Here is a 25875-nt window from a genome sequence, read left to right as displayed (position 1 = left end):
TGTAACAGTACATCTTCCACTTGCCAAGACTGCAGAGATCTGCATAGTAACTGAAACCATCTGTAAACAAGGCCTCTGGTTATATTCCCTACTGCAAATGACCACAGAGAACTCGCCATAAGGGCACAGGTATTGGTAAAATATAAGCGAGCTAGAGGGTGAACAATGGCTCCTGCTTATTCCCTTTCCTTGTGGTACCTTTGGCACAAGTTCCACTGAAGGAAGTTCCCTACGGCCTGAGTTTGGCCAGGTTGTGGCAATCACAATTTGTGGGGGACAGACACCTGAGGGGACATGGTATCTCATGTTAGGATATTGGAGGGCAAATACAAAGTGACGTAAGAAACAAAGGTTTAATTATCCCCAATGAAAGGTGAGAGCAGGCTTTCACCCCTCCTTTGCTTTAGAAGGTTTACTTTGGAAAACTTGTCAGCTCTTTCTCTGCCTCTTTGCAATATGTGGAAATAGTTTTAAAAAGCCCAATAAGCCTCTTGCCAATTTGACAACCCAGGAATGCTCCTTTAAGGACATGGAAGCAAAAATCCTTGCAAAGGAGGAGAACTAGGTAAAGAGGGGACAACTTAAGCAGTTGAAACCAGAAACTGCTAGAACTTCTGGGCAATCAGAGAAAGAAATGACCGTCAAAGCAGTGCACCAGAGTCAATAAAGCTGCAGGAGAAGATCATGAAAAGGTGAGTGCAGGCAGCATCTCAGGAGGATTACAGCATCCGCAGAAGCAAGAGGTGTTCCTTCTCAGAACTCCCTCAGGATATGTTATTGTGCAACAGTATAAAACATTATAAGCAACATTAAACGGTGCACAGAAAGAGCAGCAGTAGCAAAATCATCTCCTGGCAGAGAGGCCCACAATTCACTGGGAAAATGAAACGTGAAGACCTGATCCCAATATGAATGCCTCACCTTAAACAGAGGCCCACATTCACTCACTGCACACGTATCTGTGTGCTTTACTACCTTCTATACCACAGCTACGGCCCCCGAATGGTAGTGTGAGGGAACAGGGCCAGGAGACAGGAGAAAGAGCCCTGCACCCACAATGTCCACCACGGTTTTCACACCAAAACCCTTGTCCTCCCCACTGTCAGTCTTTCCTTATACTCTCAGAGCCTCCTGCTCATAGCCCTGCTGGGCCCAAATTTCCCTAATCGAGAGAAAGCAAAAGCCTGAAATGGGGAAACCGTTGGACCCTTTCCCTCCCCAAACTGAGCTCCGCTTTCCTCTCCCCAACTCCAGCAGCACAACACCACAAACAATGCATAACTGTCCCTCCACTGTTGTACCAACAACACCTTCTTCCTTGAGAGTGCAGAGAAGGTCCCCTTGAGGCAATGTCACCCCCACCAACAGGAAGACCCAAATGGAAGAGGAGCCACCACCAAGCAGAAAGGCTATCTAGCAGATACACAGAGGGGGAGAGACAGCTACGGCCTGGGGGTGTAAGAGGAAAACAAGGTCTTCATTCTCCAGCCGGGACGCCTGACTCGGGAGGTCCTGGGACATCCAGGCTCACCGGCGCATGCCCCGAAGGAAACAAATGGCCCCGGATTCAAGCACGGTTCACTGACAAGACCCATCGGACCTCTTTCTTCCAACCGATGTGCAGAGTGTGCTCAGCAGAAGAGTGCAGAAAGTGAACGTGGAAAGTTCCAAGCACATTCCCACACACAGAGCTGAGACACCTCAGGATTCACAATATGCCCATGCGCTGAACAATGACACAGAATTCTGACAACAGGCTACTGTCACCTTCTGCCCCAGACCCTACATTACCTGTGCCCTTGGCGGCACAGAAGTCCGATTCAGGCCAGAGCCACCTTAGGCCTGAAACCCCACACTTCCTATGCCCTTTGCACAACAGAAGTCTGACTCAGGCCACATCTAACTTAGCACCCAGGCCCAACATTTCCCATGATCCTTGCTGTGGAGAAGTCTGACTTAGGCCAGAGCCAACTAAAGCCCCGATCCCCACATTTCCAATGCCCTTTGCCACAGAAGTCTGACTCGGGCCAGAGCCACCTTATGCCCGGAACCCCACATTTCCTATGCCCTTTGAGGCACCGAAGTCTTATTCAGGCCAGAGCTAACTTACCACCTGGACCCAACATTTCCCATGTCCGTTGGGGCAGAGAAGTCTGACTCAGATCAGAGCCATTTTACGCTCAGGACCCAACATTTCCCAGGCCCCTTTATAACACCAAGGTCTGCCTCAGGCTAGAGCCAACTTACACCCCAGACCCAATATTTCCCATGCCCCTTTGTGACACAGACATCTGACTCAGGTCAGTGCCAACCTACTACCCAGACCCAACTTTCCCCACGCCCCATGGGACACAGAATTCTGACAAGAGGCCATAGACAATTTATGGCCTGGAGCCAACATTCACCATGCCCACATGCTGCCATTGCCACTATGGGCCTTTTTTAGGACATTCACAAGGCACCTGTGATGTGTGAGCTTTGAAGGAAGTACTGTCTGGCTGGTATATCAGTAGAACATACCAAGAATTGGTTGCTTGCTTTCAGTTGTCTCTTTACAGCGCGCAGGGAAATCTCAACACGAGAACTGAGCATCTACTCAACCAAGTGTAGTCAACATCAGTGGGCGCCTCCCAGGAGACTCCCTCAGATTACCCTTCTAGGCCACAGTATAGGAGGGGCAATGGCCATCTTTCCTGAACTGCTTTTCACAGCCTAAGGCAGTGCACAGACTGAAGCAGGAACACAAGAACTTCTCTAACAGTGACATCCAAAAATCTGAGGAATGCTGTAAAGGAGGGTGAACCCCCCCGTGATAAAAGTCTCACCTGTGCCAGACGGAAATCTATTCTCATGTCTCACCATCAGTGCATCGCCATCTTCAGTCCCCATGCTCTGCCAATCCCAGGCAGTGACAGGGATATAGAAGGGGAAGAAAACACTTCTTTGAATACAAGAAGTTTCTCGTATCTTTCACATCACAGTCCCTTGTCCTTAATCATTATGAGCAGCTGCATCCAGTGCTGCTCTTTCCCACCCTCTGTCCACCTGCAACCAGCAGGCCTCTGGAGGAGGGACCATGGTCTATATGCCATTCCATCTTTCTTGATCAGAGACGCTCCTGCCCTGGGGTGACCCTGTAACCTCTATACGCCTCTCTGTGAAAGAACAGACAATCAAACTGGCTGGCCAATCAGCCGTGAAATCCACTTAGTTCAATATGTATTCTCCCAAATTTGGGGAGCATTTTCCGTATCAATCATTTCCACTCTGGTTAAAGACACACTGTGCCGCCCCCAGATAGCCATATTGACTTGAAATGAAGAGGAGATGGAGGTGAGCATAACCACCGATTTTTTTTAAGCAAGAAAATGTTACTTAAGAAGGCTTCACACAGCTTAGTAATTAACATCAGAAGATCGGTCCAGCTAAACCCAGCGATAATGCCCCTCTATACCATTGGGGCGGAGGGGGGGGGGCTCTGTTACCATGGCAACATAAGGACCCATTCTGTACCACGAACGTCCCCTGCAAAACAGAGAATTATCTATTTCTTATATTTCACTCCATTCACCCGACTCTCCAAATCACACCGCAGACAGCCAAATACGAATACTTACAGAATACTTAGAGAAGAGTCAGCTCTTCGCATCAGGTGGCCAAAGTATTGGAGTTTCAGCTCCAACATCAGTCCTTCCAATGAACACTCAGGGCTCATCTCCTTTAGGATGGACTGGTTAGATCTCCTTGCAGTCCAAGGGACTCTCAAGGGTCTTCTGCAACACCCTGATGCTGGGAAAGATTGAAAGCAGGAGGAGAAGGGGACGACAGAGGATGAGATGGTTGGATGGCATCACCGACTCAATGGACATGAGTTTGGGTAATCTCTGAGAGCTGGTGATGGACAGGGAGGCCTGGCGTGCTGCAGTCCATGGGGGGTCTCAAAGAGTCAGACACGACTGAGCGACTGAACCGAACTAAGCTGAAATTGCATGCTTTCCAAAGTCTAAGATGACAAGAAACAAAGCAAAAGGTATGTGCAAAGGCCTGAGAAGTAGACCTAGGCATTGAGGGATGGACAGAGATATAGAAAGACATAGGAATACCAGCAGAGATTTCATTACATCAGCTGGGCCTTGGGAAATGGACAGTTTTCCCCCAGTAGACCTACCTGAGAGGAATGGCCAATCTCCCCGTCAATCATCGCAGGCCCACCAATGACGACGTTGGGAGGCGGGGCCGTAGAAACGTTGCGGAAGAAGCCCTAGCGCGTGACTAAGCGCGTGCCTCAGCTCCTGACTGTCTGGATTGTGCTGTGGGGCTTCCGTAGGCCGTTTTCCTCTGTTAGGATTTAACATGGCGGCCCCCTTTCCGGAGATCTCAAAAGTGTAAGTTTTACTAACTTTATTCGTATTTGGCGGTCTGCGGTGTGATTTGGAGAGTCGGGTAGATGGTGTGTCCTGATGGACACTTTGGCAGACGTGTCTGCGGGCTCCTGGGTGGATGGCGAAGAGCTCTCAGGCACTTCCGGGTTTGGTGTTGGGCGTGATTGTAACGGCGTGATGAAACTGGAAGATTTTCTTTGTTTAAATGTGGGTCTCGGAGCCTCCTTCCCAATTGTGGTCTTACTGCTTTGTAGTGTTTTGCGCCTTAAAGTGAGAGAAGGGCGGGTGCGTTTGGCTGGGTGGGTGAGGGTGCCGGACAGTCCGACTGGTGACTGGCGGCCGCCATGGAGCTGATTCCGCTTTATATTGTAGGGCGTTTGGGGTGGCTATATCGTTGCCGGGGATTGGTTCAGATGTTGATCTTGGGCCATGTTTGTGACCTTTCATAACCATTGAGGGTATTTCTGTTCTTTTCTACGTGAAGCGAGACAGTAAGGCTCTGAGGGGTCGCGTGCGGTGTTAGGACAGCTGACGGCCCTTGGCTGCCTTGGTGTTTCGTGGATAAGGGAGAGGGGACGTTTGCCGCAGCCACTCATGTTACGAGCTTCCAAGTTACCTAATTTTCCCGCAGCTGTGTTAGGCTGTCCATCTGTAAGCAAGTCTGCTTGTAAATCTGTATAATCACTGTTTCCTTCAGGACCTGTGATGGAAAAATCTAGTACTGGCCAGCCTATGGGCCTGTGATGAGAAGAGGAGTGGACCCGAAATTAGCTGTCCAGACCTGCCAGATGAGTAAGTGCGATCTTATGTTATGTGGGGCCACAAATGCTGGGAGGAACATTTGTAACATCCCATCAGCTGTAACATTATTTAACATGGTGTTGAAATGTCTTCGCTGAGTCTCTAAGATAGGAACTTCCAACAATGTCAGGATCACTCCCTGAGCGCTGCTCAGACACTATGTTTATAATCGATGTCTTTAACTAGTCAGTGGCATCTTTTTCCAGTTCACCGTGAGTGCCATTATTACAGACACATTGAATTTATTAGAATGTCACATTTCCAAAATCCTGATCTTGCCATTTTCACATCAGAGTTCTGATCTGTCTTTTTATCCTTTTGGAAAACACTTGTAATACCAGGCAGAAGCAGGCTGGACTGGATGGGATTGTGAAAAACAAACTTCAGGATTCCAGAGACTGTGGGAGTGCTGTTTTTTTTCAGGTAGGGGAACATGGATTTGAATGTAATTTAAAGCCAGCTCTGTTTAGGAAAGGGGAGAAAGATGAGGCCGGTACACCAAGTGGGTGGCAGAGAATGATAGTCTGCCAGCCTATCCCCTCTATAAGTGGGTGGGCATTTACTTTGCAGGGGTTCTGGAGGTGTAGGCTAACAGTTCAAGTAATATGCAGGTCAATACTTCATTAAATATTTACCCTTCCACAGCTTGTCGGGCTTTTTTTTTTTTTTTTTGCCTTGCAGATGTTGCTGAGACAATACATCGTGTTTCATTAAAGATAAATTTTAGTGTCTGAGTCTGACTCTTTCTTACTGTCATCTTTGAGCCTCAATTTCCACATTTGCAAAATGGGACTCACACCTTGCTCTCAGGGATATCTCTTGTATGGTTTTTGTAAAGTGCTCAGCACACAGGAGGTACTGAAGGAATTAGTACACCATTTCCAGAATCCATATATGGGAACAGAACCTTGTGGCTTCATTTAGCTCGTCTCCCTACCTGTCCAGACCCCATTTCAACCAAACGTTTGTTTCCTTTCACAGGGCCAGCAAATTTCCTCATATATTACTGGGCTTCTCTTTGGAAACCAGCCTCTTTAATCCTGCTATGATGCCAAGAGGTAGCCCGGCAACTCACAACTTACCTTGCTCCGAGCCACTTTCTTTTCTGGCCATCTCTGGCGCCTTATGCCGAAGCTGATGTGGCTCAGCACCAAGTTCAGGCACCAAGAGGGTGCTTGTTAACTCCTCTCTTTCATTGTCTGTGTAAAGTTACTTCTTTTCTGGGCAGTGGTTAATTTGTTGAAAATCTGCGGCAGAGTTTTCACAGTTGGGGTGGGGGGAAAGCGCTAAACAGAAATATGAACTCTTCTAAGGTGCATTCAAAGACATTTCTAACCTCTAGTTTCATAGAAACCTCGGGCTCCTCTGTTGCTTTATTAGCACGGGTTTTATCCAGAAGGTGGCATCACAGAACCGGAATTTCATTCACCGAAGGTTAAAAGAAAATCCACATTTCTTTGTGATTGGAAACTAAAGTGTGTAGTCTTTAGAGGGCGTGTTTAAGGACTTTCTGTTTATCCCTGTAATCGGTGAAATTACTTTAAAGCTGTGAAAGATGGGGGTCGTGATCGTTTCCTACTCAGTGAAAACCTGAAGCCTGAGATACTTAGCAAAACCTGTCCTAAGCCCATGTTCCTTCACCAGGTGACATGATGATGATCAAAACTGGCTTATTTCCTAGTCAAAACAATTGTGAAACTTAAGAATAACCTTCTTCCCCTTCCATACACACTTGCTCCCACTGCCCATCAAAGTCATCTTGGCTGACTTTGTTGGAGGCAGGGGTCAAGAGAACCTAAATGGATGGTTTAATAGGTAAATCTGCTGTGTATTGGCACTTAAAATAAGTCACAAGGTTGAGGATTCCAAAAAGGTGACTCTCCAATTGGTGACAGTCTCACAAATCAGGGCTCTCGTGGAAAGAGAAGGTAATCCTCCTCTGAATTTGAGATGGAATCTGGCTTGCAGGTTCTTTCCCAGGAATTCATTCCTAGGCCAGCCATGTCACTTAGGCTCATGAGACAGTACCTCAGTGAATGTCTACTCACTCGTGGGAATGTTATTGTTGTATAAATTCTTGGTGTGAATACATACCACAAGTGGGATTGCTGGACTAGATGGTAGTTCTGTTTTTAATTTTTTGAGGGACTTTCATACTGTTTTCCATAGTAGCTGTACCAATTTAATCTTGAACTGAATGAGTTTCATGAGTGGTTCTCAGGCCACTTTTGATTGTCGGTTCTTTTCAGAAGTACTGTAGAGATGAGAGGCTCAAAGCGGGAAGGACTTCCCTGATCAGGAAAGCTGGAATGACTGACTACATACGGACCTTCATTGTGGTGCCTAAAGCCTAGAGGTGGGGAGGGGGCTGGGATGAGGGGGCTGGAAAGAGTGATCCTCTATAGAGCTGCTCTCAGAGCACAAGGGGAAAGCTGGACAGGAGGACTTAGGCCCTCAATGTGAAAGGTGCATTGGACTTTCTGTGGTCAAAAGTGTCTCCTAGGTATTTCTCAATCCCTGGTACTGCCTGGGAACATTGTAGCAAGGGGACTGAAAATAATAGTGCACATGGCTGAGTGTGACATGGGAGTGGATTACTTTCTGGCAAAGGTGAGACTTTCATGATGAAGACTTTACCCTATGTTACAGCATTCCTCAGAATTTTGGACTTCGCTGTTAGGGATGTTCTTGTGTTCCTGCTTCAGTCTGTGCACTGCCTTAGGCTGTGAAAAGCGGTTCGGGAAAGGTGACCTTTCCCCCGCCTATACTGTGGCCTAGAGCAGTAATCTGAGGGAGTCTCCTGGGAGGCGCCCACTCATGCTGAGTACACTTGCTTGAGTAGGCCGCTCACCTCCTCTGTAAAAAGGACCTGTGGCCCTAAAGAGGCAGATGAAAGTGAGCTGCTGTTGCTGGTGTGTTCTACTGATATAGTAACCAGACACTTCTTCCTTTGACTCTCACAGGGCTTAGGTGCTTTGCTGAAGTCCCTCCTGTACTGTGGCCTAGAGCAGTAATCTGAGGGAGTCTCCTGGGAGGCGCCCACTCATGCTGAGTACACTTGCTTGAGTAGGCCGCTCACCTCCTCTGTAAAAAGGACCTGTGACCCTAAAGAGGCAGATGAAAGTAAGCTGCTGTTGCTGGTGTCTTCTACTGATATACTAACCAGACACTTCTTCCTTTGACTCTCACATGGCTTAGGTGCTTTGCTGAAGTCCCTCCTGTACTGTGGCCTAGAGCAGTAATCTGAGGGAGTCTCCTGGGAGGCGCCCACTCATGCTGAGTACAGTTGCTTGAGTAGGCCGCTCACCTCCTCTGTAAAAAGGACCTGTGGCCTTAAAGAGGCACGTGAAAGTGAGCTGCTGTTGCTGGTGTGTTCTACTGATACACCAACCACACACTTCTTCCTTTGACTCTCACATGCCTCAGGTGCCTTGCTAAAGTCCTAAAGAAGGCACATATTAGCAATGTCAGCATGTGGGGCATGGTAAATGTTGAGTCTGGGGCAGAAGTTGGCAGTAGCCTGATGTGACAATTCTGTGCCATTGTGCAGAACGAGGACACATTGGGAATCCTGAGGAGTCCCAACTCTGTTCTTAGGAATGTGGTTGGAGCTTTCCTCGTTCACTTTCTGCACTCTTCCACTGAGCACACTCTGCACATTGGTTGGAAGAAAGAGGTCCGATGGTCCTTGTCAATCAACTGTCCATGAATCCGGGCCAGTTGCTTCCTTCGGGGCATATGCCAATGAGCCTGGATGTCCAGGAACCTCCCGAGTCAGGTACCCCAGCTGGAGGATGAAGCCCTTGTATTCCTCTTGCTGGAGAGGGCTACACCCCCAGGCTGTAGCTGTCTCTCCCGCCTGTGTATCTGCTAGAAAGCCTTTCTAGCAGAAAGGCTGGCTGGCGGTGGCTCCTTTTCCATTTTGGTCTTCCTGTTGGTGGGGGTGACGTAGCCTCAAGGGGACCTTCTCTGCACTCTGAAGGAAGAAGGTGGTGTTGGTGCAACAGTGGAGGGACAGTTATGCATTGTTTGTGGTGGTGTGCTACTGGAGTGGGGGAGAGGAAAGGGGAGCTCAATTTGGGGAGGGAAAAGGTCCTATGGTTTCCCCATTTCAGGCTTTAGCTTCGTCTTGCTTAGGGAAATTTGGGCCCAGCAGGGCTATGAGCAGGAGGCTCTGAGAGTATAAGGAAAGACTGACAGCGGGGAGGACAAGGCTGTTTGGTGTGACGACTGTGGTGGACATTGTGGGTGCAGGGCTCTTTCTCCTGTCTCCTTTCTCCATTCTTGTGCCCTTCCTTTGGGTTAGCACCGCTGAGGGACAGCAGATAACAAAGGACCCTGATGGCTATACTATAAGAAAATATGGCTTTCTTATAAACTAGGACATTTATTATGGGAACAGGATTATTTTCCATTTTCCCAAGTGAACTGTGATTTTGTCTGCAAGTGAAGGCTTTGCTGTCTCTTCCTTGTTCTGTGTTGCCTAGACCTGTGAAAAATGGCTGTTGTGGAAGGGGAGCCCTTTGTCCTGCTGTACTGTTGCACAGTTTATAATCTAAGGGAGTTCTGAGAAGGAACTGCTGTTGCTTACACTATGTATTTTTTTTCTCCAGAGATATTTTCTGCCCTTTTCCTGTAGCTTTATGGGCTCTTGGTCACTGCTTTTGCTGCCAGGTCCCTGAAGGAACACTCTTGGTTTGTCAAATTACCAAGAGGCTTATTTAACTTACAGAAAAGATTTGCACACGTTGCAGAGAGTCAGAAATGGCAATCCACTCCAGTGTTCTTGCCTGGAGAATCCCAGGGACAGAGGAGCCTGGTGGGCTGCCGTCTGTGGGGTCACACAGAGTCGGACACGACTGAAGTGACTTAGCAGCAGCAGAGTCAGACAAAGAACTGACACATATTCCAAAGTTTTTTAGGAAAGGCGAGAAAGAAGGCCTCGTCCCTTTTCAACATGCACAATTTAATTTTCCTTATTTTAGTTTCCCTTACAATGGGCTCCCTGTGAGACACCAGGTCCCCTGGGTATCTGCACCCTCCCTCCAAGTGCTGATTCTAAAGTCCTGGCCATAGTCGGACCTGTGCAGAGAACTTCCTCAAGAGGAACTTGTGGAAACAGCACCTGAAGGACAAGTAAAAAGTATGAGTGACTGCTTATCCTCTAGCAGCTTTTTACCCATACATATTGTCCTCAGGGGGAATTCTCTGTGATCAATGGGATCAGTCGGGATGAGGATTGAAACTACAAACCTTGTTTAGAGATGGTTTAAATCGCTCTGCTGATGTCAGCAGTCTGTTGGCAAGTGGAGCTGAACTTCGTCTCTCACCGTCCCTTTCTCAAGTGCTCTGAAGGAGCAGAGGTTTGATCTCCAATTGGCAGAGGTCTGATTTCTGTGTCCTGTGGTGCACAGGACCTGCTAGAATACTTGGTAGGAGGCAAGGACTCAGATCCTGCAGAGTTTTAGTTATGGAATTTTAGTGTGCAGCTCTGTCAAAAAGAGTGGACAGAATGAGCAAAATATGTGCATTCCTGTACAATTTGAATGGTCTGTTCATCCCTCTGGATTTGAATTTGCCCTCCCAGTCCACTATGCTGACTCCAGCATGCACAGAAAAGGGGTTACTGAGCATCGCCAGCCAGGCCATCTCACAGTTTAGATTTGGGTTGGCTTTTCTGAGCTTCCTTCGCCTCTCTTTATTCATGTGCAAGCCTACTGTACTGCTTCTTGTCAGCTTTGGAAAAGGACAGCAGTGGGCTCACTTCAGTGAATCCTAAGGAGATTCACCGGTTTACTCAGCCTCTCCCCATCAGTCAGACAAAGCAGCTTCCAGAATGCTGAAAGGCCTGTTGTAGAATTTCCTCTAGTAGGTTGTCAGAGTACTGAGCTACAGGATATAGGATATAGTTAAAGCCAGGAACCAGGCACCTGTGCATCTCCTCCAGGCCCCAGAACTGATGTGTACTGAAAATGCTAAGAGGGTAGATCTTATTCTGTCATGTGTTTATTACCAAATAATAATAATAATAATAATAAATTATGAAGGTGGAATGAAACCTCAGAGTGGATGGGTGTGTTTATGGTATACGTTATGGATATGCTTTATGGATGTATACTTATCTCCAGACTCATTAGATTGTATACATTAAATGTGTACATGTTTTTGTATGTCAGTCATTCATCATACCTCAATAAAGGGGTTTAAAAAAATAATTAAAAAGACCCTTCCATGATCACAAATGAGTGCCTCCCCCCAAGTGTTTTTAGATTTTAGAACTGAGAGGGAAGGATGTTTCTCCTTGGGGAAATGGGTAATGCCATTTAAGGCTTCTGTATTAGGGTTTTGCCTTGGCTTTTCTATGTATACATAGTATTTGCATTGGTGGTGTATAAGGTTAACCTTTAGTCCATAGGGTTTTGAATTTCATAGAAACAGCAGTTCTACAGAAGTCGTCAACTTCATGCGGAGGACCTCAGCTCAGGGAGTGAGCCTGTGGCATCAGCGAGTTGTCATTTGACCAGAAATGGACTTTGGGGTATTGTGCCTTTGGGAATGGCTTGGACTTTGGGTTGTTTTCATTTTTTATAATATGTGCTTTTGTGCTTACTCAAGAAATCTTTAAAAATATTGCACCCATGGGGGCATGTCAAAGTGCATGTGTACTGTATTTGTATTCCACAGGGTGGAAGGCACTGTCTCAGGCTCATTGGTCTCTCTAGCAGGCCTCTTTTCTCTGAGACCTTCCCACAGCCTTCTATTTTCTGTGTCACCGAGTTTCCTGGCCATAGCTACTTGGTTTGGTATACTTTTCATCTTATCCTAGTTGAGCCAGTAATACTTCTGTATAGATTGGGACTAGACCCGCAAGAATGAGTGAGAGCCTGCAAAGGTTCACTAGTAACCTTTTACTGTAGAGAATATAAAAAGACATACTGTTGGGACTTCCCCAGCAGTCCAGTGGTTAAGACTCCGTGCTTCCAATATAGGGGGGAGGGGGTTCAATCCCTGGTGGGGGAACTAAGATGCCACATGCTGCATGGCATGGCCAAAAAAAAAAAAACAACAAAACTCCTGAGTTTCCCTGAGCTAGCCTCATTTCTGTGTCTTGAAAATGTATTTGTTGCTTAAGTTTCTTGTATTTTGTTAAATACTTGTGTTCTTCCAATAAAATTCATTTGCTTCAGAAGATCTCACTTGTATATTTTTATTGTTCACAATGAACACCAGCATGATCAAGGAAGCTGTGGCTCTGTCACGTGCATTGTCACCTGAACCGGGGCGGAGCTCTAAGCTCTGGAGTCTGATGCATTAAGAACAGGAGCTGGTGGCAAGGGGATGGGGTCTCCAGGCCATGCTAAAAGTTCCCCTCTTTGTTAAGCTCGCCCCTTTGTTTAGGGGAGTATTCCCCTTGATGTTAGTCACTCAGAATTAGATATGCAATTAGTCACTGGAATTATATATGCAATTAACTAAAATTGTATGTCTTAACACGTATAACTTACCATGGTTTAAGCATTTCAGCAGGGACTTCCCCAGTGGTCCAGTGGCTGAGACTCCATGCTTCCAATGCAGGGGGCCCAAGTTCGATCCCTGGTTGGGAAACTAGATTCCACATGCCACAACTAAGACCCAGCGCAGCCAAATAAATAAATATTAAAAACAAAACAAAACATTTTCTCAGCAAATACCCTTACTGTGGTCAGTAACCCCTCCCCACCCCCACAGGAAAGGAGAGTAAGACTGGCAGTCTGTTCTGCCTGTAGATCTTCAGGGTGGCTGGGTACCTTTCTCTTCCTGGGATTTCATAAAGATCTTGGGCTGAAGGTGGCAGCAATTCTGTTCTTGCCATTCAGTCTAGAGGGCCCCAAGCTCCCAAGTCTCATTTCCTGCCCGAGAGGTTCATCAGGATGCAGAGCTCAGATCACTTCTCTTTTTCTCCAATGGCAGCTGGAACTTTATATCCCTTTTATTATCCTCTCCTGCTACAGAATGAGTCTCACATAAGACTGTAAGCCACCTCCCACTGGCCCTGTTTCAGGTCAGCGGGTATGATTTTACCTGAGGCATTTGCATTTAGACTGCCAAACGCCGTGAAATCCCACTACGTTCTGATCTTAATTGACACTCCAAGTCTCACCGGAAGCGCTTTCCATGGAGGCGGGCCCAGGGCAGGGGTGGGCGGGGCCGTGAGCCGCACGGGCGCCCGCGCAGGCCCCGCCCTCAAGAGCAGATGGTTGCTAGTGCGCAGGCGCAGTATGGAGGCGGAGCTAGGGCTGGAGAGGCGGGAGAAGGGGGTTGGGGAGGGGCGGAGCTAATGGCCATAAGGAGGCGGGATCAGAACCGAGGGGCGGGGCCTAGGTTTCCCCAGGCCGGCGGTGGGTGAGGGCCAGGGGCCAGGGGCCAGGGGAGGAGCCCAGAACTCTGGGTCTTACAGGATGGGGGCGAGGCCCGCTGCACTTGGAGCAGAGGAGTCAGCCAGGTGCCCACCCTCCCTGCCGAGCCCGCCACTCACTTGTCCTGAGTTCCTTGGCTTGCATGAGGTTCTGTGAACACATTTTCCTGCTTATTCGTGCATCTCTCAGACAGATTATTGGCACCTACGCTGCAGATGTTGCCTGCAACATTAATGGGGAAGCCCCAAATACTAGCCAGCATAATCCGGAGCAGCATGTTCAAAGAGTGCACCGTGACCAGGGAATGTAAGGAAGGTTGAATGCTAAGAAATCTCTTAATTTTCTATATCAAACGACTAAAAGAAAATAATCATCTGGTCATCTGCATCAGCTTTGAAAAGATAAAAAATGAAGGGTTATCTGATATGTTACCAGAGGCATTTGCTTTTAGTCTGTTACCAATACCAGAAAATCAAATTACCACTCAGATGATTAAGTTACTTTCTATGACATCATCATCACATATATGCACATAATTCACTGTTTACTTAGGGCAATGACACTCCAATTTCTTTCACAAATCATATATTTTTATGAGACAGTGCTACAGGTCAACCTCTCTGGATACCCACAACAGCTCAACCCGAAGACGATGTGACTCTTGTTCCAAATGAAAATATGTAATTAACTAACCTGTTTGGAGTCGGGATTTTAGTTGAACTCTTACTTAATATATTGCATATATATCGGAACATTTAAGGGAATCTTAGTTTTACGGATTTTGTAAGTTTACTTTAAAAAAAAATAGATTTCGTATTCGTGAAGATTTAGTATTCAAGTACTCACTGACTGCTTTCTCCCCCTCCCAAATCTGTTCTTCCTCTGTCTTCTTCCCCTTGATAAAGGAAAGTTCTTTTCTTCCTATTGCGTAGGCCAAGCACCTTGGCATCCTCCCTGACTCCTCTGTTTCTTTCATGTCCCACACTAACTCCATCAGCTCTGCCTGATCATCAAATCCTCAGCTCTGCCTTCAACATATAACCAAAGGGCTGCACATCCAGGGACAGGAGGAATTGCTGTGGCCTTTTTTTCAGTCAATTTACCACAGTCTGTATGTGGAAATATGAGCCAATACCTAGAAGCAGAGTCCCATAAGCAGACTATGGACTCATAAAAAGACATGAGCTAATATATAGAAACAAAGTCAATGTGTAAGGTACGTGCTTACTCAAGGTGTATGAATCCCTTCTAATCCACCAGGGTGAACACAGAATCAAAAATGGGTGTAAAAGAAACATCGGTGGATTTGCAAGGGGTTAGAATTTCAGCTCGGTGTTCTCTCTCCGTATCCTAAGAAGAGTAGAAAATCAAAGGAATCTCCTTTCTACCTCCAGGAGAGTAGAGGAGAAAATAAGCATGTAGCCCACAACTTGAATGTTGTGCAAAGTTCAGATGCAGGATTAGAGTTTTAGACCACTGTTTGGGATCAATAAAACTTTGTGATTGATGGAAGACATTTTCACAATTGAGGTATGGGGAAATCATTCTGGCTTATATGTGATTTAGCTTGAACTTTATGCTAACTAGAACAGCCTGTCTTATGACCTGTTTATCATGCAGTGTACATCTGCTTTAGCCATTAAGAAAAGAATTCATTATCCAGAAGTAAAGTATGTCCACTTTGAAGGTAGGGATAAATGCTACCCTCTCCTATGATGCTTGTGCTAGTATTCCTTTAATGATAAGTTTTCCTTCCCAGATACCAAGGTCCTGCTGATTCACTCTGTACGTGCTAATCTATCCCTTTTGAAATCTGGAAGGAATGTACCCCTGCATGTTTCTGTTTGATGGTTCTTTGTTCTGAAAAGAGATAAAACTGTGATGAAAACCATGCTTCTCCAGCACAGCTTCTGAGAGTTACCGATAAGTTGTTCCCTAGGCTATAGTCCTCAGTTTGGTTCAAATAAAACTCTTTTCTATTTCTATTCCTGTTACAGATCATTTATTGATTATTTGTGTTGACATGATGATAAATAAGGCATGGCTTGGCACCCTCTGAGTTAGAAGTGGTAACGTGATATGGACTAGCGTTCTGAGCAGGTTCAGAATATTGGTTCTTGTGTTGGTTCCAGTATTAACAGAAAGGACAACCTCCCCTCCCCCACCCCAAAGGATTGGTCATCACGGTAATACTTTGTTTGTTCTTTGGCAATATCTTTCATTGGAGGCGCTAAGAACACTTTGAAAATACACCTCTGTGAGGTTATCTATACTATTTTCCCACGGGAAGTTCCTTCATATTGTGAACAATGATTTCGTCAAAACAAAATGGTGCACTGAGAATCTTACAGAGTGGCCTTGGCTATCTTCTAGTGCTATAGCCTGACTTGTGTAACCACTCCTCACCCCAAATGAGTCTTTTCAAGACTTAACTCTAATGTGATTATATTTGGAGATACAAAGTTTTGGAGATAAATTTAAAAGAGGTCATGAGGGGGGAGTCTTAATCCAACAGGACTGCTGGCCTTATAAGAAGAGGAAAAGAGAGAGAAAGATCTCTTTCTGCCCACACACACTGAGGAAAGGCCACGTGAGGACATAGGGAGGAGGCAATCCTATGCTGGCGCCTTAATCTTGGAGTTAACAGCCTCCAAATTTGTGAGAAATAGATTTCTGTAGTTTAAGCTACCTAGTCTATGATACTTTGTTTTGACAATCTGAGCTAAGACACCTAATCTAGGGTTTTCTTAACTGTGATCTGGAAAATGCTGTTGTGCCTGGACTGTTTGTAGGTGTTGGTTCTATGGTCAAACGCCTTTGAGAATGTTGCATAATATTAACTTCTATTGATAGTTCACAACTTTAACATTAGACTATTAAAGGCTTTCAGAGCCCTAGAGTGAGGAAACCTGGTTAGCATTGTTGGAGGAGCACCTTCTAACATTTGCATCGCAGATTTCTTACGTGGGGCCTGTGGAAGCCCTGGTGGCTTGTTTTTGTTCTTGTTTCACACCTGTCCAGGCCTCGACTTTGCTAACTCCACACCTACTGAACCAGAATATGTAGGGGCAGAGTGCCTCAGATTATGAATGACTAAAAGCATGCAGATTCTTGTGGAGCTGAGTTTGGGAACTACTATTCCAGGACAACACTCTCATGTTACAGGCGAGGAAATTAAGATCCTTGTAGGGAAATTGCTTGCCCAAGCGTGAGCACAGAGCAAATATTTGGACCATTTCCCCCTCCACTATAAATAACCCCTGAGGTTTTTGATACTTCTCCCAGAAATCGTGATTCCAGCTTGTGCTTCATCCAGCCCAGCATTTCACATGATGTACTCTGCCTATAAGTTAAGTAAGCAGGGTGACGATACACAGCCTTGACATACTCCTTTCCCAATCTTGAACCAGTCTGTCGTTCCATGTCTGGTTCTAACTGTTGCTTCTTGACCTGCATACAGCTTTCTCAGGAGGCAGGTAAGGTGGTCTGGTATTCCCATCTCTTGAAGAATTTCCCACATTTTGTCGTGATCCGCACAGTGAAAGGCGTTGGCATAGTCAATAAAGCAGAAGTAGATGTTTTTCTGGAACTCTCTGGCTTTTTCCATGATCCAGCAGATGTTGGCAATTTGATCTCTGGTTCCTCTGCCTTTTCTAAATCCAGCTTGAACTTCTGGAAGTTCATGGTTCACGTACCGTTGGAGCCTGGCTTGGAGAATCTTGAGCATTACTTTGCTAGTGTGTGAGATGAGTGCAATTGTGTGGTAGTTTTAACATTCTTTGGCATGACCTTTCTTTGGGATTGGAATGAAAACTGACCTTTTCCAGTCCTATGACCACTGCTGAGTTTTCCAAATTTGCTGGCATATCGAGTGCAGCACTTTCACAGCATCATCTTGTAGGAGTTGAAACAGCTCACCTGGAATTCCATCACCTCCACTAGCTTTGTTCGTAGTGATGCTTCCTAAGGTCCACTTGACTCCTCATTCCAGGATGTCTGGCTCTAGATGAGTGATCACACCATCGTGGTTATCTGGGTCACTAAGCTCTCTTCGTATAGTTCTTCTGTGTATTCTTGCCACCTCTTCTTAATATCTTCCACTTCTGTTAGGTCCATACCATTTCTGCCCTTTATTGTGCCCATCTTTGCATGAAACGTTCCCTTGGTATCTCTAATTTTCTTGAAGAGCTCTCTAGTCTTTCCCATTCAATTGTTTTCTATTGTAACTGTGTGCCCCTTCCTTATAATCAATCTCTTTCTGACTCTCTTTCAGTCTCTGTCTCTCTCTCTTTACACCCCCCCCCCACATAGTGCATCCTATTAGTTCTGTTGCTATGGAGGACCCTGACTGATACAAATGTTGTATTTTATCTTTCTTTTAAAATAGCCAAGTGCCTTTTATTTTGGCCTGAAATATTCAGCTGAATGTAATGTTGGACCAATTATCTGATTCAAGTTCATTCCTGGTCTTCACTGATAAGATATTTACCAATCTTTCCTCATCATGTTTTTATGGTTCCTCCTCCCCTCATGAATGATGTGCAAGTGACTGTTTTCCTGCACTCGGAATGTTAGAGTCTTCAACCTTCAATCAGAAATCTTATCATGAAAAATAATGTTTTACTTTATTTTGTCAGTGTCTTTGAATAAAATTTAGATGAATATTTTATTAAACGTTTAATGGTCATTTGTAATGTATTGGATGGATTGCCTGATGAGGTCTTTTCTTATTTGGCAGTTGAGGAGTCTCCCTCCAGTGAACAGGCAGCACTTGATAAAGTGGATCTGAGCCTTAAAAGAAGACTGAATGGTACACAAATGTGGATGGAACGCAAATTTTTAGTATTGTATCATCTCAGCCTGTAGATTTTAATTCTCACCTGATAAACTGATGTTCCAAAACTAGTGAAAACCATTAAAATCACTTTCATCCTCATGTGAATTTGTTAACTAATGTTATGAAACTTGTTTTTAATAAAAAATGGTGTGCAACAGACAAGATTGTCATGTTGTACAATCTGAAAAAGTTATTCCAGATGAGTCAAAAACTTATAGGATTAAAAACTTAAAGAAAATCTGTAAGAGAAGATTGGGGTGTTTCCTTTGTCTTGGTCTAGTGTCAAATTGAATATAATAATCACAGAAATCCATTTGGTTAATTAAAGTGTCAACAACTACATGTGTCCAGCAATGATAATTCAAGGTAGTGAAAAAATATTTTATATTATTATGGACTATATTATTACAGCCAAGAAATTAAAAGATGCTTGCTCCTTGAAAGAAAAGCTATGACAAACCTAGACAGCATCTGGAAAAACAGAGACATTACTTTGCCAATGAAGGTTGTATAGTCAGAACTTTGGTTTTTCCAGTAGTGATGTGTGGTTGTGAGAGTTGGACCATAAAGAAGGCTGAGCACAGAAGAATTGATGGTTTTGAACTGTGGTGTTGGAGAAGACTGTTGAGAGTCTCTTAAACAGCAAGAACATCCAACCAGTCCATCCTAAAGGAAATCAGTCCTGAATATTCATTGGAAGGACTGATGCTGAAGCTGAAGTTCCAATCCTTTGGCCACCTGATGCGAAGAACTGACTCATTGGAAAAGACCCTGATGCTCGGAAATACTGAAGGAACAGGATCAGGGGATGACAGAGCATGAGATGGTTGGGTGGTATCACTGACTTGATGGACATGAGTTTGAGCAAGCTCCAGGAGATGGTGAAGGACAGGGAAGTGTGGCATGTTGCAGTCCATGGGATCGCAAAGAGTCGGACCTGAGTAAGCAACTGAACAACAACAACAATTACTACAGATGCATAATATGTACACTAATACTTAATATAAACAGGTAAGCAAAACTTATACCAAAAAATGTGCATCATATAAACAGATTCACCTGAGAAGATAAAAGACAACTAAAACATAAAGATAGAAAAATATTTCCACTTTAGTGATAATGAAATATTGCCAATTAATACACTTATAGACCCACTGTCTAATCCATCATGTTCAACTGCTATTAAAAGAAAATCACTGCTGGTGGAGTTGTTACATGATGGGAATAACATACACTGTTTAAAGGAGCTTGAAATCTGCACAATCCTTCTGAAAATGAATTTGATCAAACTTTAAAAAAGGGATTTCTTTATCTGGATCTTCCCTGTACTTTGATACTTTTGGTTCTCTTGCTGTTGGCAAAACCTTCCCCCAAGCAGCTTAAGTCCTCTTCATACTTAGCCTTTCTTTCAACCTGGAGAACTTCTGAACAAACCTCCTCGCCTCAACTGCCAGATGGGCCCTTGTCTTTTTATTTTCCAGTCTGAGAAAAGAATATGTTTCAGTAAATGAGCCTGTTGTATTTAAGAAACAGGACGGTGGAATGGCTGGAGCAGTAAGGAGAGGTGTCTGAGTTTGGGAGGAGGTGAGTTGGAAGAAAGTAGGCAGAATAAGGTTCTCACAGAACCTTGTTACCTCCAGCACAGTTGAGACTTTCTTCAAAGTGTGATATTGTAGCTCCCTGAAAAAGTTCCATTCTCAGGACAGTGTTTATTTCACCTAAGTGGGAGCTAGCTATGGGAAAGCCCTATCCTCAAGGCATTTACTTTTAAAAAAATCAGAGGCAATTTTTTTCACATCATGGCTACCTGAGGTTGCCAGCATCTTATATTTTAGTCAGGAGAAAAAGACAACGAAAATATACCAGTAAATAATCATGTATTTGTGATTATCTGTTGAAGCAAGTCATCCTTCACTAACCTTATGTTTCAAAAATTTTCATACCACTTTTCATTGTTTACTCTTCCACATGAATCTTATGTATGTATGAATAAGTAGGAAAATGTGTTCACAACAGAATCTTAGGCAAGGGGCGTCCAGAGGCCGAGGGTCTTACAAGAAACTCAGAAAGACAAGTGAGGGAGCCACAGAGAGACTGGGCACCAGGCCTACTTCTCTACTCCACAGAGGCCACCCCTGGCATCTCCAACCGCTGCGAGCTCCGCCTGGACTACTCCTGCGGATCCCGCCCCTCGCTTGAGTACCGCCTTAGGAAAACTCAGCCCAGCCCCTTATAATCTGACCCCGCCTCCTCGAGCGAGCATTAGCCTCGCTTCCTTCCGCTACTCCCGACAGCCCAACTCGGCCCCAGTGTCGCGCCTGCGCCATAGCAAGAGCCAGGCCTTGTGGGCGGAGCCCCGTGGCTCCAGGTACCGCCCATGCCCCAACCCACTCCCGGCCCGCCTCCGCATATGCGCACTTCCCGCCACGCCTTCTCGCCGACCCTAGCTGAACCTCGCCAAGCCCAGCAAAGCGAGCCAGGCGCGATGGATGGCCGAGTGCAGCTGATCAAGGCCCTTCTGGCTCTGCCCATTCGGCCCCAGACGCGTCGGTGGAGGAACCCGATCCCCTTCCCCGAGACGTTTGACGGCGACACCGACCGGCTCCCGGAGTTTATCGTGCAGACGGGCGCCTACATGCTAGTGGACGAGAACCTGTTCACCAACGATGCCCTGAAGGTGACGTTCCTCATCACTCGCATGACCGGGCCAGCCCTGCAGTGGGTGATCCCCTACATCAGGAAGCAGAGCCCCCTTCTCAACGATTACCGGGGCTTCCTGGCCGAGATGAAGCGGGTGTTTGGATGGGTGGAGGACGAGGACTTCTAGGCCGGGAGCGCCTCGGTTCTGGGGGCGGGTGCTCGGGGGAGGGTCCGCCGCGCCAGTCGCCGCCTCCCAGATCGCCACGGGCGTCCTCCTGCCGTGTCCCCCTCGCCTGCGGGTGGCCGCGATCTCCCCCGTGCCCGTGTCCCCTCCCGCGTAGTGCTTGCCTTTGTTCCAGGAATAGCGCTCCAGGTTCCCGCTGCTGCCGCCGCCCTCGGGCCAGCCCGGCCTCTCCCCTGCACACTTGACTCGGTCCTGCGCTCCAACTGCAAGCCGGGCTCCTGTTACCCACTGGGCAGACCACCCACACCCGGCCGCTGCCAACCGCCCGCCCCCTGCCAGACTCCCAGGCCCGCCTCCGGGTGGCCAGAGACCTGCGCTGCGGCGGCCATCACCGTGCACCGCGTTCCACCCACAGCCTGCAGCCTTCGGCGATCTGGACTCACCCGGGAGGTGTCTGAGCTGGCCACAGCCTCTGGACAAACAAGGATTCCAACAGCTCGCCACCGTCCTGGAGGAGCCGGCCAGACTTTCATCTGTGGTGGGACCCAGGCTTTTACTATCCTAGAGGCATCTTCTGTTCCTGCTGGGTGTGACCGCCAGGTCCCAGGGCTGCCTGGCAGTCAAACCGAGTCACTCATTGTCTCCTGTGGACCCTTAGTTTCACCCAGAATCCAATTCTCTTCTGAATGTGCAGTATTTTCTTAGTTATGTGTTTGTTGGTCAACAATATAACTCATATCTCCCCAACTCAGCACTACTTGGAGAAAATTCTTTCTTATTTTCAATAAATGTCAGACACTATTTAAAAAGAAATTGAGTCTCAATGAATATGACATTTCTCCTTCCCTATTCGTGTAAAAGTGGTTCAGAAGATGTATCTCCTGCTCTTCCTTGGGTGATGTTAGGGACACTCTCCTTTCTGTTGAGTCTTGCATATACAATATCAAAGTCAGTATCCTGAGGTGTTCCTGAGGATGGAGACCCCACTGGCAACTGTTCAATCACAGATGATGAATCCTTTAAACCAGTTAGGATTGTTCCATGCCTTTTTTTTTTTTTTGGCTAAAATCCATGTCATTTATTTATTCAACAAAAATCTGAGTATCTTCAATGTTCCAAGCCATGTCCTTGGTGCTAGAAATGGAGATTAAACCCCTGGCCCTCAAGGAGCTCACAGTCTAGGGGGGAAAAGACATACATAAATAAATATAACATAGAGTATGCCGAGGGGACCACTATAGGAGGCAAAGAGCCGAGGAGGCTGATTCTATGTAATGTCCACAGGAAAGAGAGACCTGGCTAATGTGGATTTTTTGTGAAGAATAGATAAGGCAGTGGTTCTCAAAGTGTGACTGGCTAATTATCTTCATCATAATCATCTGGAGCACATATTAAAATGGAGATTCCCAGCACTTCAGCAGGTTGGAGTTTCAGACCTGGGAGTCTACATTCTAAAGTGCTCTAGGTAATTCCACTGCAACTTAAAGTTTGAGAACCTGTGAGATAAGGCTTGCTCTTAAAACTGGAATAAAGAATGATCTGCACATCTGATATACTCATTTGTGTGGGTCTTTAGCGAGAGGTGAAGTAAAGAAGGGAGTTGACATTTATTAAGCTCTACTACAATCTTTATATAAGTTAATGTAATTCTCACAATGATCCCATGAGGTAGATACTATTATTCTCATCATACAGATGGAGAAACAGAATTAGAGAGTTTAAATAATTTGCTCAACATTTAGAGCTAATGAATCCCAACACTGAACCCAGATTCACTTAACTCTAAAAAAGCCTGTCCACGTTTATAAGACCACACTATACCAGGGGACTGATTAATTTGACAATTTTCTTGTCATTCTTTGCCAGATCTTGCTAGGTAAATATAAAGAACAACCAGATGGTACTTCGATCACATCTGATGTAACTGGCCATGGACAGGCCGTTCTCTGGATTTAGGGCAAAGCTGGGAGGAACGTAAAATGAGCAGTCAGTTTCGACTTATTTCTTCATCATTTTCTCATCCTCTGGTAGAGATGTTATAAAAGGTACTAAGGCTAAAGACTGGAGCCATCCGTAGGTCTCTTTTTGATCGGTGGCATAGAAGAGCTGAACTTGGTTGGCTATGCACTGTGCCTCAGCAACATTCAGAAATGTGGAATCCATTTCTGCTGTCATCAGCACTATGCCCTTTTCTTCCTTAAGTTCAGGGTAGTGATATAAAATCAGCTGGCTGGCCGCAGCTTCCCCTCGGGTCTGAATATTTATAAGTGCAGTGAAGTGGAGTTCAGTACCTGTCCATTGCCCGACAAAAAACTCATAACCTTCCCTTCTTGGTAGTGCACAGAGAAATGTTGGGCAGGACTGAGCCCGGTTCCAAATCAAATCAAACTTTTCTTTAGGAATAACTGCGTAGACTGTATCTTTTGCTGCAAAATACTGCTGCCAAATCTGTTTTATTTCTTCTGCAGTTTTGTCTTTCACCATCTCAATGTTGAAGATTGAACTGAGAGTCTTGTCCTTAGTGAATCCTCTGCTCACAGGCTGTTTCCCCAGTGTCTTCTGTTCCACACATTTGATAAAGTCACCTTGCTTGGAGTGCCCCACTGGCTGCTTCCTAAACTCATTGCGCTTCTCCAGTCTGGACTCAAAAGCAGCTGGGTCAGACCTGCGCAACTGCTGGATCTTGTCGCGGTAGCGGTCGTAGAAGGGGTTGGCCTCGAGCTCGTCCCCGACCCCGCTGCCGTCGGCTCCCCCGGCGGGCCGGCCCGAGCTGCGGCGCACCGGGAACACGCGCAGCTGCCCGGCTGACACGAGCCCCAGGCCCAGGGCACGGCTGCGCACTGCGCATAGGCCGCGGTAGAGGCCGGCCACCTGCAAGACGGCCGGGCCCGCGCCACCCGCCGCCGCCGCCACGGCAGCCATGGCCGTTGCCACCTCCACCTCCTCCTCCCCCTCCTCTGTTCCATGCCTTTTTAATGGATCTTTACTTTGGCCATCGTGATGTGACAGGTCAGTCTGGAGGCTTCTCAGAAAAGCTTTCCTCATTTCCAAAAAGCCACTGGAAAGCACCCAAATTGTTACAAACCATTAATCCCACAAAGATGGTGAACAATGTTATAGTTTTACTTATCCCAGTATTCAGGGAGCCAGCAGAATGATACAGGTGCTTTTGAAAAACATTTATACAACCTTCATTATGTAGGTAGTGGGATGGGGAAAGGTGTGCAAAAATGACGTTGTTTACACATAAACCTGGTTAATGCCCTGTGGGACAGTAAAAATATAAACTTCCCTAAAGAGCAGAAAAAAAGTCCTCCTTCCTTACTTATTTACACTTTAACCTCTTATAGTCCTGTAGAAAGCCTGTGCTCCCTTACAAATTGTTGGTCAACAAAGTTAAATATCCTGTGTCAGATGATACAGGGGTGAGCTAAAATAGATAAATCTCTGGTGTGATATTCAAAGGTTGTACAATCTAACATTTTGTCTCATTTCTAAATTTTGGTGATTTTTCCAGAACACAGGAGAGAGAAATCACACCAGTGTTTTTTTCACTTTTTTCCCTCTATCCATCTCTTTCTTCATTTGGACAGGTAAGCTTTTGCCATTCATGTGTTGTAGTTCACAAAACAACATTGAGATGGAGGTATGTTACTTGCATTATGTGTCTCGATTTTTCTTTCTTCCAAATACTGAAACCACCATTAACTTGCAATTTGGCATGTATTAGGTCAAAGTCTTAAAGTCAGAAGCAAAATTTGAATCACTTAATGAAATAAAGTTTTATGATTCATGGGTTCTTAAAATAACTGACAGCTGGCTAATTTTGAGGTTCTAATTCAAGTTGCTAGCAGTCAGCTGACCTGGATGGGTACAAAAGATGATTGTGTTAAGCATATTCACTGTTTGGATTTAAACATAGATTTTGCTAAAGTTGTTTGAGAAGTGCTTGGAAGCAGTTTATGGTGTAGATCCAGCACATTCCCTACAGTCTGTGTCCATCTGGCTCTCAAGGTAGGTAGAATGACCTGGGACAACTGGCTATCCTTTGAAGTGTTGGTAACCCCCTTGCCTCCCTCAACAAAAATGCCCCTGCAGTTTTCTTCCTCCTGCCAGAATGGCTCTGTTAGGCATTATTCCTTTGTCTATACCAGTTGTATCATCCTAGGTCCTTTTTTGTGATACAGATGTTTTGGGGGAGGCAATATTTTGCAAGTATTAATCATGATCTTGAAAGCATTTGAAAGATTCCATAAAGGGACAGAAGAAGAAACGGCATTTGTAAGTAGAGAAGGGAGGTTATTTTTCATTAGTGTCTCAGTTCAGTCTGCTATAATAAAATCGCATAGACTTGGTGGCTTAAACAACAAAACATTTCTTTCTCAGAGTTCTAGAGGCTGGGGAATCCAAACTCAAGGTGCAGGTACATCAGTGTCTTTTGAGAGCTCATTTCATGGTGTGGAAGTGGCTGCCTTTTCTCTGTATTCGTACATACATGGTGGAGAGAGAGAGGGAGAGAGAGAGAGAAGTCCTATCTCTTCCTCTTATTATAAGTACACTAATCTCATCTGGGCACTGCAATTTCATGCAACCTTAGAGCTCACCTAAGCTTAATAACCTCTCCAAATGCCCTAC

At 45.8% G+C, this 25875-nt stretch overlaps 1 long non-coding RNA gene and 1 pseudogene across 3 annotated transcripts; one reads left to right on the top strand and one right to left on the bottom strand.

Annotated features, from left to right (window-relative positions):
* The first annotated feature begins 4246 nt into the window (after positions 1–4246).
* On the top strand, positions 4247–12254 carry LOC145536729 (uncharacterized). 2 transcript variants are annotated; one of them, XR_014075975.1, is made up of 4 exons: positions 4247–4385; positions 5080–5174; positions 5525–5606; positions 6165–12254. It is a non-coding gene; the product is annotated as an uncharacterized LOC145536729 (long non-coding RNA). The 2 variants fall into 2 exon arrangements; XR_014075976.1 differs by lacking the exon at positions 6165–12254 and adding an exon at positions 5865–5914.
* A 10692-nt stretch (positions 12255–22946) lies between these two features.
* On the bottom strand, positions 22947–24192 carry LOC145536018 (ATP synthase mitochondrial F1 complex assembly factor 1 pseudogene; annotated as a pseudogene). Its single transcript, XR_014075598.1, has one exon. The product of XR_014075598.1 is annotated as an ATP synthase mitochondrial F1 complex assembly factor 1 pseudogene (transcript).
* Positions 24193–25875: the final 1683 nt, after the last annotated feature.

This window comes from Giraffa tippelskirchi, chromosome X (genome assembly GCF_054371585.1).
Source record: "Giraffa tippelskirchi isolate mGirTip1 chromosome X, T2T-mGirTip1v1.2.pri, whole genome shotgun sequence".
NCBI lineage: Eukaryota > Metazoa > Chordata > Mammalia > Artiodactyla > Giraffidae > Giraffa > Giraffa tippelskirchi.
Note: the sequence above shows the minus strand (reverse complement) of the source record. Positions and strands in the feature narration are given on the sequence as shown.